General features: G+C 36.2%; 1 pseudogene; it reads left to right on the top strand.

Moving 5' to 3' along the window:
- The first annotated feature begins 4,368 nt into the window (after positions 1–4,368).
- On the top strand, positions 4,369–8,085 carry LOC146141659 (uncharacterized; annotated as a pseudogene).
- The last annotated feature ends 6,982 nt before the right edge of the window (positions 8,086–15,067 follow it).

The raw sequence follows: 15,067 nt of genomic DNA, 5'->3' as shown, positions 1-15,067 counted from the left end.
TCTTGTCGTATGGCCAATGCAAACTGAATATGTAAAAAGAAGATATCTCGTACGTCAATGACGACAATAACTTCGAATGTTAGCAATAATATACTTTATCGAAGCAGAAAAATCAATAGTACCATTAGTATTAACACCAACGACATAATAAAGCCAAATAGGCCTACGCAGTAAAATACCCACGGGTCACGACAACACAATAAAAACTTCGTCTGAATAAGAGACATAAACCGTAGGAAGAGCGTATTACATTGGCCGTTTTAGTGTCAAATTTTCGGCCTAGTTTGAAGGGCGCGGCTGTTTTGGAACCTGTTTTTTTTGGCCCTGTTCGGGGTTAGGGTTTATTATTAGGGGAGTTAGTCACTTGTAAAATGGTTTATATTCCTGATCCTGGTCTTTTAGGTCTTGTTATATAAGACTATTGGTATTTAGTCCTATTTTTGCCCTATTCCAAGGTTGATGTTGTTTTTATTTCGATTTTACGGCTGAAGCCCTCTAATTTTACCCAAAAATTAAGAACTGAAGAATCACTGTTATTTGACGTAGTAAGCAAGTAGTGGGGGATTGCGGCAGACAATGCGAAACGCCTCTTCGCGATCTTTTCTGTACTACATGTTGCTGACACACACGTCTTTTGCTCAGAGCTGTAGCCCATTTCCACCTCATGTCACCTCGGTTCCAAGTTGTTCCAATCGCCAAACACATTTCTCTAAAAAAGGGTGCTGTGCATCATCTCACGTCAGACTTCTCGCCAGTTATTTTGCCACCTTCTCCATGTTTAATCACATTTTCCATTACCTTAATATAATACCTTACTTTATACTACTTACAAAACGATTCAAATTTAACAGAACCTACAATTCTATTCTGATGCAATTGTCAGTCTAAGGGAGGTTGGGCAATAAGAAAACTGAGTTGCGTGGAAGATCGATCTTATAAACCAGTCAACTGGTTGTGTGAGCTATCTATGGTTCGGGTAGCGCGAGCACTAATCGAAGCGGAGAGAGGTCAGGCAATTGGCCGTGCAGTTTCCGACTGCCTACCACAATGTTCGCCGTTTCAGGGGGGGCGGCAAGGGCACTTCAATTACCTGAAATCTCCTCACTATTACATCCAAAAAACCGACACCCAGAGTTATCCGAAAGGTTTCTTCAGTAAATCCAAAGGGTGGAGAAATGCCACCTTTAAGGTGGAGATTTTTCGTTAGGGTGTGAACACCCTTATGTGGGGTTTATGCCACCGGTGTTGATTTCCACCCCATTTTTAACAGTAAATGAATTTAATTACAAAACCTTTTAGCCTACGGGACTAATGCAGATTTTGTAATTTGTGCAAATCCTGGAATGTATTCTTGTCTGATTTTGTGGGGTAATAAAGTATTAAATACCGGTTCATAACAATATTGCAACTGTAGGAAACCAATATATATTTTTTTATAAGAACAGAAAATTCCTGTATCTTATTTAAATTCTCTTGAAATTGTCAAACTTACATAAATATAAGTTATACAAGTCCAGTTCTCATGACATACACTCCCCAACTGTAAATAAAATATTCGACCTTTGACCTGCCACCAATAAGATTGCGCAAGGTCAATCGCGTGGCGCAGAGGACAACCAATCGATTTCGAAAGTCTTTTCTGTCGGTTTTGTTAAGAGTATAAAAATATGCAATGTACAGATTAAAATAATTTGATACTGTGCGTTAAAATTATATTTAAGTTGTGTGTTGTTGTACTGTATGTGTTGTGTATGGTAAAAAGTATTAGAATCGGTGCTAATTAGTATTTGCTGACCACAGTCGAATATTTAGGATTCTGCTATAGTTTACAGTATGTTGCATATTGAGTTAGGTTAGGGCAGCCGTTCGAGTTCGTAAAGTTTTAGGGCATATGTAATTTGATTCATTAGAAGAATTACCACATTTTGTAAGGGCACGTCTTATCGGCCAGAACAGTAAGAATGGACTGAAAATTGTTTGTTCTAAAAACTTGGTAGTTTAAATTACATAAATCATAAAAAGCTGATCGTTCAGATTAACAGTTTTACCCAATATTGAGTCATTTTGATTATTTTACTACTTATTTAATGATGGATACTGCTGTACAAGGTATTGAATGTCCTCATGCTGCCTGTCATAGTTTATTTCTCAACAAAAAAGATTTACTGCAACATTTAAGAGAATCTCATTACATTTCATCAGTTTCATAGTAAACATAACATGTAAAGTAAGTGGGTGCTTACGACAATACAAAAACATGAGAAGTTACGATAAGCACCTAGAAAGACAGCACCAAGAGTTGTTAACTGATTTAAACATTTTAACAACAAGCCAATTTGAAATGCAGATTGACAATTATAATGAAGCTGCAGAATCTGGAGCAACTAATTTAACCAGCAACACTGACAATATTGTTGATAATGAATTGTTCTACAATGAAAAAAAATTTGGTACTATTTATTATTAAAAGCCAAGAAAAATATGTTCTCCCTAGATCTACTTTAAAAGGTGTTATTGACGATGTCATTACTTTATTTTCTAAATTTCAAGCAACAAAATCAATTTCTACTGGTACAAATTTGTCAACATGCTATGAATATTTAATTGATGATAATTTTTTAGGTTTGACATGGGAAAAACTGCAAAACAAGACAATTTTTAACGACTACTGCAAAGGCCTTTCTTTGCCTTGGTCTCATCGATCCAATCACAGTAAATTTACCCAACTCCACTGTATTACATTATGTTTCTATAATTGAAACACTGCAGCAATATTTAGCACATGAAGATGTATTTAAACAGTTCAGCAAATCTTGTGTAACCTCATATGACGACAGTGACACACACTAACTAATTTTTCATCTGGCAGTTTGTTTCAAACACATTCATACTTTCAAGGAAATGCTGAATTTATACAAATATTCCTGTACTGTGATGAGATCGAACTATGTAACCCTCTTGGTTCCTCACGCAAAAGGAATAAATTATTCTGTGTATATTTTACTGTTGGTAACATACCTGCTAAATTTAGATCTTCTTTAAAAAACATCTTTCTAGCTTTGGTAGTGAATTCCGCCCAGGTTTCCAAGGTTGGGTACGAAAAAGTGTTTAGCTCCACTGCTAGAAGATTGCAAGCAACTTGAAACCAAGGGCATTTTAGTAAACAGAAATGGCCATCCAAAACTAATATTTGGAACTATTGCTATTATGTCTGCGGATAATCTTGCTGCACATGACATTGGAGGATTTTCAAGATGTTTTAGCAGTGGACGGATATCAAGATTGCATGTGTTCATACAAAAATTTTAGAACAAAATTTGATTCTTATGAGTGTACATCTCGTACACCGACTACTCATGACACATACGTAAAGGATGTTTCCAATGATCACCCACACATTGTTACAAGTATACGGAGTACGAGGGGATTGCCCATTGCATCAACTTTGTGGTTTTCATGTGACGCTTTGTCCTCCGGATGTGATGCACGACTGCTTGGAAGGTGTCACTCCGCTACTTTAAAAGCAATGTTTAGGCACTTTGCTACATCAAGAATATGCTCTTTTAGCAAACTAAACTCTTTGATTAAATCATTTAAATTTGGAACAACTGACAAAACTAATAAACCTAGATGTTTACCCAATGATGTAGTCCGCAGTGATAGAAAGGTTTCTTTAAGTGCAAGTGAAACTTGGTGTTTGTTTCGATTACTTCCTTTTATATGGCAAAGAATTTCTCAATTCATGTTTTAAATTAAGCCCTGACATACTTGTTCCCAAGTTTCACTTTCTCTTACATTATCCTGAGATGATTTTAAGGTTTGGGCCTCTTAGGAATTTTTGGTGTATGCGATATGAATCCTTTCATCGCCGAGTGAAAAATGTGGCTTTAAGGTGTCGCAACTTTAAGAATATAACCTTAACAGTGTCAAAACGGGTGCAAATGTTGAAGTGTTGGGAAGACTTGTCTTTGTGAAGATGACCATATTATGGAAGGCAAATTGTTGAGGTTTCTGAGCTTCCTATGTATGTGCAAAAGTTTGTCACAAGCAAATGTGCTGGTATAGACTCAAAAAACTTACTAACGTTGTCAAGCGTTTCTTTAAATGGTAGAGTTCATTCTAATAATAGTGTGTGTATTATTGATGTTGTTGATGAAATCCCAGTGTTTGTTAAAATTGTTGCAAAGTTTTGAAGTGATCTGCACAGACGATGTAGTTTTTTTAAAAAAGGAGCAGCTTCCACAGGTCACGACATAGAATCGTCTAAATTTATACTTTAACTATGCTTGTTTGTGTTCTCATATAAAACCCTTGAGTTTTATTATATTTCAGGTGTAGTAAAAAAATTGTATTGTTGTCTGCCACAAAATGAGTTACCACGTTACATACAAAGACAGTAAAAGAATTATAAAGCTGTGATTCATCAAAACTGGAATCATCTATAGCAAAATTGTTTGCAATTTCTTTATTTAAATTGCAAATATATAATCAACAATTTGAAGATTGGGTTGATGTGGAAAATGATTTGCCTTCGTCAGGCAAAATTTTGGTTCAAGGTACGTTTTGCTGCTCCTATATAAATAAATAGAGTACAATAAGCACCGTAGGCATGAAGTAACCTGTGAGTAATATTAATTACAGTAACAGTTTTGATATATTTACAGGGTTGCCACACCATAGAATCTTTAAAATGTGTTGAATTGAATCGCATTTTAAATAGTTATTAAAAAAACTTAAGTTATGTCGTTAAAAATAATGAACTATTTTTTATTTTTTTGACAATGGCAATTATATTTTTTTTTGTTATTTTTTTAAATTATAAAACGTCAAGCGACCTTATTTCAAAGTCTTTGAAAAGCTATGAACCATTGTTTTTATGGAATTGTCTAGCAACCCTGATTTACCGATTGAAATGTTTCTATAATATTAATAATTATATATACACTATATATAAATAATGTCTGCTTTAGTTGACTATTAAAATGTGTTGAGCAGGCCACTATAGTTAATTTGCTTGGTGATTTGTCATTTAAGAATGCAAAGTAAAAACAAATATTTTTGCAGTGCTAACTTGGTTTTGTTACTTTTAGAATGTGATCTTCAAAGAGAAAGTAGTCTTTCAGACACATCTGTGTGTGAAACATCCATAGAAAGCAGTAGCAGTGCAGCCAATTTATCTGTTTCTTCAACAGAGGACTGGTTCATTAATTTTAAGTTGCCGGATTTCCCAAAGTTTGTGGTTGAGGTGGCTAAAATTGTTCAAGTTCTGTGTGACACTATATCTACACATGACATGTAAGCATAGCGTTTTATATTTCATCTTCTTTCTTATGATAGTTAGAAAATAATGCAGCCTATTACTGTAATATAATTTCTGTGATGTTAAAGCTCTTAATAGTATTTATATTTATTTGACCCATTTATTGGTTTGCAATTCCAGATATCCAGCACCAATTCAAATTCGTCACATCCTGCTAGATCTTGTCAGAAAGTACCCGGTGCTAAAGGATAAACATTCAAAATCACCGATTGTATGTCTTTGTTCTTTAGGTATATATATATATATAGTCTGGTAAATTTTTCTGATGCATTGTGTTATTTAGGGAACATGGGTTGGAAGTTTAAGACAGAGACTAAAGGACATGCGTCGCCCTCTACATTCTAATGCACAAGTACAAAAAATGAAAATAAAATATGGGGTAAGAAAGAGACTCTTTTCGCCAAGACCCAAGACACAAAAGGTAAATTAACGCAAAAAATATTTGTTAAAACACATATTTTTTACTTTTTTGTTTTAATTCTAGCTTGGTGAAGATATTTTAGAAGACGAAGAAAGCATAAAATGCCATATATTGGTAATGAAGGGGGAGTTAAAGAAAACAACTCCAAACACAGATCTTATTAAGGATAGGATGCAACGGACATTTAATATAAGACGAAAAATCTTCAGAATCATCCGATTTCTGAAATTATTAAAGAGTTTCCTGCTCTGAACAGCACAGTAATGGTATGCATATTTACTTATATATTCAACGATTTTGGAAGCTGAAATAAACATTTCTAAAAAAATGAATGAACTAAAAACGAGTGAAAAACTTGAACATCTTCAAAAATTTGTAAAACCAAAGTCTTTTCATCAATTGATTGACAAAGGTATGTTTCATAAAAATAAGTAAAACAGTATATAAAAAACAATCCATAATATATTTAACAAATTTATTTGATTTAGATTCCTTGACAAAGACCTTGGTGCTATTGCCAACAATTGTAAAAGAAATTACAAAACAACACCCTACCAAAAATTACGTTGTTTTTAAGAAGTATATTCTTGTGTTTTTAATTGAGGTTTTTTTATATGCATACTGCTTTATATATTTTACTTTTGTTGTTTAATCAATAATCATCCACTTTTTTAGAATGACTTGCCGGATGTCCAGACTCCATACCCTATTGGAGTATGTTGATGGGCAACCTTTGTGTTGCACAGAAGACATCGTTGAGGGTGTGGTAGCACTTTTGTCAAGCTATTGGTGCTTCAACATTACATTTGCTAAACCTATCACAAAAACCTTGCAACTACTAAGCTGTTTGTTAGGAATTTCTATTGAACGAGTTAACACCAGTGTACAGCGTATTTTAAATGACCTCTAAACCCACTTCATGTTGTTAAAACAGCACCACCTTTGTAATTAGCTTACTTTTCTTTCAACTAATGTGTTATTTATAATATTAACTTCCTGATACACCCAAATGCTATAAGGTCTGGTCTCACATGCTTGTGGTCTCAAACAGGACAGGGACTCTGTTAACCATATTTTTATTTTATTGTGACGCTATACATAATAAATAGCTTGTACCAAAAAATGCTGCTGTGCCATTATCATTAAGTATTTCAATGCTGTCTATGATTTCAGTTCTTTTGTTTACCTTTATTCGTTAGAAAATGTTATACGCCTCAACAGATAAGGTTTTCTACCCCTGATTTAAATGTTGCATTCCTGTCTGGTTTATTGCTTAAGCCACTCAAAAAAGCAAGTACTTGCTTACATACTAACTAGATCATAATTCTGTAAATCCGATTTCTAAAGGATTACCTTGTAATCCACCATTATTTTTAGCATATAAATCCTAATTTGGTTAAAGCTGCTTTTTGCTGCCAAAGTATAATTGTATTATTATTTTTTTATGCTGTTGCATAAACATTATAGACAGTGCAGGATTATTTGTCTTGAGAATACGTGGTGAATTTTAATATTGTTTGTTCTTCGTTGACACTTGTTGTACGGTGCATGCTGTTATATGTCATTTTTTTAATGGGGGTACTGTAACTTCTCTCATTTCAGTGCTTATGTTCTGCTATTTTAATAAACTAATTTTGTTTTTAGAAAATAGTTGCTGTTTATTGCGTGTAAGGTATTATGGGTGTTTGATTCCACGCAAGTGTGCGCAATTTCCACCGAGGCTGGTGGTAGACATTGTGGTGGAGAGCTACACCTAAAAATAAAAGGGTGTAGCTGCCCCCCACCCAGGGGTGTTTCTGAAGGCCCGCCCTTTCTGGTGGGGTGTTTTCGGGGGCCCGCCCTTTTTGGTGGGAATTTCCATGTAGAGTACCGTTTTACGCGTGGAACAGGCATGACAGAACAACGAACCTTTATAACAATGTCGACTGCAATCACCACTGAGTACAACTATGCCATGCAGGAATTCAATACACTCTCCTGCACATCAACCGAACACCACAAGCCGGTTAGGGTTCCTGAAGACATACATCACTGGCTTATGTTGTGGCCAACCATTGTTAATGTACTTAAATTTGAATCAGTCGGAAGGAACGAAGGATAAAAAGACATTTGGAAACATCTGATCGCTTAAGGTGGACATCTGAAAGAAAGAGATGATTGACGCAGATTTGCTTTTGCAACGTTTGTATCTCTCGAAGATATCTTGAAGTATGTTGAACTGAGCCTGTGTTTCCTGCACGTTTTGAAGCAAGGAAAGTGCTCCGGAAGCCTGACTCGGGAAATTTGTGAATCGAAGGGGGGAGGGGAGACACACTCCACCACAGCGGACATGACAGAGATCTGAAAGGTTGTGCTTCTTCATAATGTACAACAAGAAAACAAATATCTATATTTCCGTTCCGAAAAAAAATGCTGACAAAATGTATTATATAAAAACGAATGGTTCCAGTAACTTTTTCTACATGCCTACACTGGATGTGACATCAAGAATCTTTGGTGTTGGTAGGAAATAATCCGTCTTTCAAAGGTTGTCAGTGATTTTGGTGCGCGCGGACGGATTCCAACAAAAACAGTCTCTTCCCAATCATTTGTGACACCAGAACGCCTACCACCTACTGAGTCATCAACAAATAATATGGAAACTGGGGTTGAGTCGCCCAGATTCCGTCTTAAGGATTCCTTCCACTGCTAGGCAGAATAATCTACCCTGTGACTACTCTTTCACTCAGCATGTGGACAGTGTCAATCAACTGTGCCTGTGATATACCTACAATTATTAGTCATTACTGGATGAAGGTGAAGACACTAGTCCTCATAGAGCTCGACCCGCTTTTAACTTTGCAGCTATAGATCGACGACCGCTTGTTGCTTTTTGTGGCAGCACAAGATGGTTTTGCCGTTCTCGGCTTTTGAATAAAAAAAAAGAAGGAATCGTCTACTTCGTATCCCAGGAGGGTATCATAAGAGTCCAATGCCATAGGAGTAATATACTTTGCGTATAAAGAAAAAGATATATACATTTTTTTCACTCCACTTAGATTTAGAAGGAATAGTATGCGCATGTATGGTAATGAGGGCAAGGTGTAGGGGGTATTTGGAAGACTATTTCATTTAAATCGCCTTCAATATGTGCATTTTTCTAATTGATTTTTTTTGCGGCCAGCTTTTTGTACTGTGGATGTGTGGGGATTTAGAGAGGGTGTTTATTATGAGGTCCATGTTGGTGACAAAAGAAATGTGAAAATGATAGTCGAAAAAGGTGTAGTGTGGGTTGTAAAAGCTAGGGTTGTTGCTGAGGAAAATGGTGAGGCGGAGGTAGAGGTTTTTTTATTTTGGGGCAAGTCAGTTAAGTCGGATTGAGTCCAAATGCGCGATTGGCCGCCAGGGTGTCGAGGAGGGCAATGATAATAGGGATGATATAATCGATCTCGGTAAATTTTAGTTGTAGTTTAAATTTTATCAATAAATGACTACTAAATAACACGTATTATAACTTCCTACTAATTCTAAGCTTAATATGACTTATCTGTCATGAATCACGTTGTGTTTTTTTACTTTCTGTTTTTTAATAAAGGAATTAAAGGTGTTGGGCAAATTTTTGTACCGGGATGATATTGCTATTTCGTTGAGATTTTGTTCCAGTGCAACACAGCACCTTCGTAGTTTTACGATTCTTACACGATGTAGATTCCACAGTCTAAGCACCACAAACAAAACAAACAAACTTTTTGTATATCATGAATTGTTTCTTTTAAACTTTGCCTCCATGAAGATGTATGATGTACTTGTCATTTTGAATAAATATGATATAGTCAACCGTTCTGAGGGGCATATTGATCATAACAAATTTTTTTTTCTAGTCTCGTACCAAAACCGTACGGACCGTTTTTAACTGGCAATTATGTCGACCCGAATTCAATTTCAATCAGTTTTCACTCCCCATTTTTTCACGCGGCGTCCGCTATAATCACAATAAAATGTGTATCGAAAATAGTTTTAGAAAAATTCGATTTGTAGTCCAATTGTTCCCAACCTTCTATTACTTACGAATAAGAAATTTTGGACTACAAAACTAATGTTGTGTATGTTTGGTGTGTCAACACAGTAAAATCAATCATTTTGGGGTTACAAACATATTTAAACTGCTTGTCTAAAATTGTTACGCATGTTCTTGTTTGTAACCATTCTACAAAGGTCGTTCGCATTGTTCGGACGTTCGGACGTAAAATAACTAATATTCCCGGCTGGGAATCGCTAAGCATGGCCTTGCTGTGACGTCTAAAATTTTAGGACTAGTCCCGCATGCCTACTATAGTTAGAAAACCTTAGGCTTATGTCCTCGAGAAACTGCACAAACTGTAGTTTTCAGTAGGAATGGAATTTTGATTTTATTAACAGCACAGTTATTGTTTTCATAACACAAATTAGGTGTTACCGAAATGTGGTCTCCAGTTTAGCGAGCTTTGTTAAACGAGAAGTGGGTTCGTAATACGAAAAGTCGACTTAACGAGCTTCGTGCGCTTTAGCGAGGTGTGTTTGTTTATACTGAAACTGGTCGCCCGACAAAATACCACAATAGTGTAACATTACGTCATTCATAAACTTTAGTGAAATTTTAGCAGCAATGGCACTCAAGTTTCACAGCAAGAAAGGTAGAGGAAGAAATTCCTGATCAATAAATGTCGCACAATAAATTTGTCCAAAAATAGTGCCGTAAAGAAAATAAGTCCTGTCCCTTGCTGATGACACAACAAAGTAAACTTTTGTTTCATGGAGCCAGAAAGATACGGGCACACAATTGGCTATTTGTTAAAGGGGTTGACAGGTAGTTCAATGAAACGGAAGAACTTTTGTCATTCCATAAAATGCAATCTTGATTTTATAAAGTGAGAGAAGTAGTACAGTTTTTGAAAACCAAGGGACGACTACTACCTACCCACCACCTGTACATAAAATGGAAAACGAAAGTTGGTTGTATGATCATATGCTTTTTGTTGATTAAACTACACACACACACCTGAATGACCTCAACACGAAGCTGCAGAAAAATGACATGTGGGCACGCAAACGCGTTTTAGAACAGGTTAACACTTCAATTTCAAAATCTCTTAAAGAAACTGGACTGGCTTCCTGAGAAGACATTAAGCATAGGATTTACAACACCGTCAAACTAACATAAACGCAACATAACAAGCAATTTTTTTTTATGTGCGAAAATAAAGTTAAATAATTTATTTTTATAAATAATTGTGAAAACTTTGACAATTTGTTACGCATTTGTCTATGTATGATTTGAAGTTGATTAACAACAATCTATATATGCGGGCGGACACTATTTACGTTCTGAAGTCAACTCATTACATTAGAGTGTTAGACTTTTGTTGTAGAATGGAGATCAAATCAATAAAATATTAAATAATTTTCCGGTCAATCACCCCGCGCTTAGTTGTTAATCCGGATACCTATTCGGTAATCCTGTTAGAAGAATTACACAATTCTACAAATTATTCTAACATTATGTAATATTTACCATCCTCCTTAAGTGTCTTTAATTAAGAGAAGCGAGAACCCCTATGAGATGCTTCATCTGTGAAGGCATGGCACATTGCTAAAGATTGTGTTCCGTTCTGTTCTTGCGAGGCCACTTCGGATGACGAGCGCAGCATTGCAGACCGAGGGAGAATTCGCGGTCAAAACCCCAAATCTATCGACATTCCAGGGGAAAAAACGGTTCTGCGATCTCTTGTGACGACGTGTGTCACAAAGGACAGTTAACAAAGGGGGAACGTTATCAGTGTGCCCCTTGCAGAAACCACCGGTAATGGGCGTTCCTTTCAAGAAGTGTTAGACTTTTGTTGTAGAATGGAGATCAAATCAATAAAATATTAAATAATTTTCCGGTCAATCACCCCGCGCTTAGTTAAAGTTAATCCGGATACCTATTCGGTAATCCTGTTAGAAGAATTACACAATTCTAAAGTCATCGTTAAATTAGAGAAGCGAGAACCCCTACGAGATGCTTATCTGTGAAGGCATGGCACATTGCTAAAGATTGTGTTCCGTTCTGTTCTTGTCCTCTGGTCTATATATTGAACATTATAAACCTTAACTCTAATTCCCATTTTTATTCGAATTGAAGTACATACTGAAAATTACAAGTGGCATATTACGTCGCAAAAACAAAACAAAATGTCACACATATATATTTTTTAGCTCTTTGTTGTAGACCCAACGCAACCAGTGCACTGCACGACGTAAAAGGCAAGGAAAATTTTAAACCCGCTTCTGGGGGACGAAGCGTGTCTTGTGCGTGCGCGTCGAGGCAACTGGCTGGTGTCACTTGGGGATTGTGTCTAGTCTGGGACAATTTTTGGTTAGACGTGGTAGTAGAGAAATGACTTACAGGACCTGGTGAAGTTCGTGCAGCAACAACAGCAGCAGCAGGCAGCCGCCGAAAAAGCTCGGAAAGTAAGAGAGAGTATGAATGAGACAGGTCGGGCAAATCGCAAGGTGAGTACTCATTTAATTGCCTTTTGTACCCCGATGTATCAATCTACGACTACACAAGATAGATAGATATACTGCATTCAAATTGAAATGTTCATCTTCTGCTTCTAACATACGAGCACTCCAATTGGTTCCTTATTCGATACTGATAACGAAATTTGCTTCAGTCACAGAGTTTGCTGTCTGGGTAAAAAAGCCCATTGTATATTGATTGAACACGCTATTTATAGACGAGAATCAGTTAACAAAAGGTTGTCACGTGACAAAAGGGCGTGTTACCAAACCTTTTTTTTTACACTTTTGCCTGACGCACATGTACAATTTTTACGTCAAAATGCGATTGCGAAACATACTCTGACTTCAGTCAAATCATAAAACAGTTGAATTTGGAAACTAATTTATGTTTAAACCGCGGCGTGGATTCGCGGAATTTCACCGAAAACTTTCCGTTTCTCTGTTGCAAAACAACAATTACTTACCTGATAATTAATTGTTCATATGTAGATAATGCTGGCCACAATTTCATTAGAACAGTGCAAGATGATGGGCTGGTTTCCACAATATATTTTCGTCTTACAGAAATTTTCTGCAACGAGCTTTTTGTTTCGTAGAATGTTTGTTTTTTTAAATTCGTTTTTCAAGACCTAAAAACAAGAAAAACAAATTTACAACAATACTATTTAACAAAAATAGTAAATACATATATACCTTTTTGGAATGCCCATTTCTCTTTAATTTTTTGTACCAAAATACCTGCTTTATATAAATAAATATCCTTTGAAAAAACAATAAACCTTGGCATATCTGTTGGCCTACAAAAGTTTCACCAATTCCTTTATGGAAGGAAATTTATTTTGGTAACTGATCACAAAAACCTCTGTTAGCTATTTTTGGACCGACTAAAGCTACTCCAGCTTTAGCAGCCAATGGTTTGTTTGGCCAGGTGAGCATTTTATTTACTTGGTCAATATAATTATTCCATTAAATATCGTAAAACAGGTCATCATGGAAACGCTAATGCACTCTCTCAGTAGGATGCCTGTTGGACCGGATTTGGACTTCGACGCATTATTCTATGATGGAAAACCGACAACTTTTGCGGCCTATAAAAACTTGACCATGATTTATGGAAACATGTCATAATTGTCATACTTGTCGTGTGTTTTAAAATAAACCACAGAAAATGACAAATCACCACCCTTGGATGCTTATTCTAAATATCCATGTATTTATCTAACAAGCTCGGTTTCAACACGTAGTACTACAGAGCTTTTAGAACAAGATTTCGCGCACTTTGGTTATCCTCATACCATCGTGTCTGACAACGCCACTTCATTCAAATCGGAGGAATTTCAAAGTTGGAGTGGAGAGAGAGAGAGGGCGAACGCCACTGGCAAGGAAGTGGTTGTTATTCACCCAGCGAATTGCTGACAGGACGGACGTCTTATCCGTACCAGGATTGATTGGAACACATACACAGGAACCTAAATAGGTAACCTGCTGTTGTTGTTAAGGTTTTCGGCGAAAGAAGTTTCAATGAAGTTCTTAGAGGTGCGTTGGAGCCCAAACGTGCCCCAAAGGGATATTTACCTTCGCAACCCCAAAGAGACTCTCCCCAGTGTCAATAATATGTTTTACTCTTTTCAAAAGAGTGTTATGTATTATTTATTATTTATCGTTGTTCACCACGTACTTTTACGCTTCAGTGATTACGTGTTATCGCGCCATTGATTCCTCTTGTTTTGCATTCGTGGCGCTATCTAAAAACTTGCGACTTGTTACATCCCAAAAGTATTAAGAGCACTTAATTGTTGTATGTTATGCAATAAATTTAGGGCTTTTTAAAAAATGAAATCGGGTATCGGCTGCGATCCAATATTATATCGGACGAGCAGCAGCAGCCGAAGAAGCTCGGAAAGTAAGAGAGAGTATGAACGACAGGTCGGGCGGCAAATCGCAAGGTGCAAGTTGACGCTTTTCCTTTTACAAGAGTGCCCAGCAATTTCCACCAACTACCCCTGGCAAAATGGACGAAGTTTATCTAAGTGGGAACATTCACGATCGTTTGTTGTTCACACAGAGAATTTTTGTTTCAATCGCTGTGTCGTAACGGAAAATTTTCAGTAAAAATCTATGGCCTAAATTCTTTGCAATCCCTTTTCAATGTTTGCGTTATTTCTTGCAGACAATGTGCAAACGATAAACGGAAAGTTTTCGGTAAAATTCCGTTACCTAGATTTCTTGCAACCACATTCTCAATGTTTGCGATATCCTTGCAGCGAATTTGCAAAAATTCAATTTTGACACCAATTTTTTTTATCTTGTAACATTCGCAGTACTTTGTTAAAGTAACGTTTAGCCTTTGCCTCCGAAAAAGCCACCTTTCCGCCAAAAACGTGGCTTTTTGGTGTGCGTATCGTAAGGTTTTCGGTTTATGTGTTGTTAAGTGACGATTTTTACGCAGTCATGTAACAAAAGGTGTATTTTAATTAAAACTGATTGTATAATTAACATTTTTACAATATTGTGAGCTAGTTTCACCTTATTTTAGATTTTGTACTTTGCAACACACGTTACTGTGATTTAAAAGATCAGCATTTTAGCGCGACAAAGCTATTTGCACAGCGTGTTTGAAAAGTCAAATAATTTTGCTGAACGTTTTTTGAGGGGTATATTGTATATTTTCTAAATCACTCCGGTAAGTGTGTGATTAGATTCTATTATATTTTGTTAACAAACTTACAAACAATATTTTTTGGCGCTGGTCTAGAATCCTACCACAGTTATCAAAAAATTTGAGTTAGGACAAGCGTTCATTA

This window comes from Ascidiella aspersa, chromosome 5 (assembly GCF_963924565.1).
Source record: "Ascidiella aspersa chromosome 5, kaAscAspe10.2, whole genome shotgun sequence".
Lineage (NCBI taxonomy): Eukaryota > Metazoa > Chordata > Ascidiacea > Phlebobranchia > Ascidiidae > Ascidiella > Ascidiella aspersa.
The sequence above is the reverse complement of the archived record's forward strand: the minus strand, read 5'-3'. Positions and strand labels throughout refer to the sequence as shown.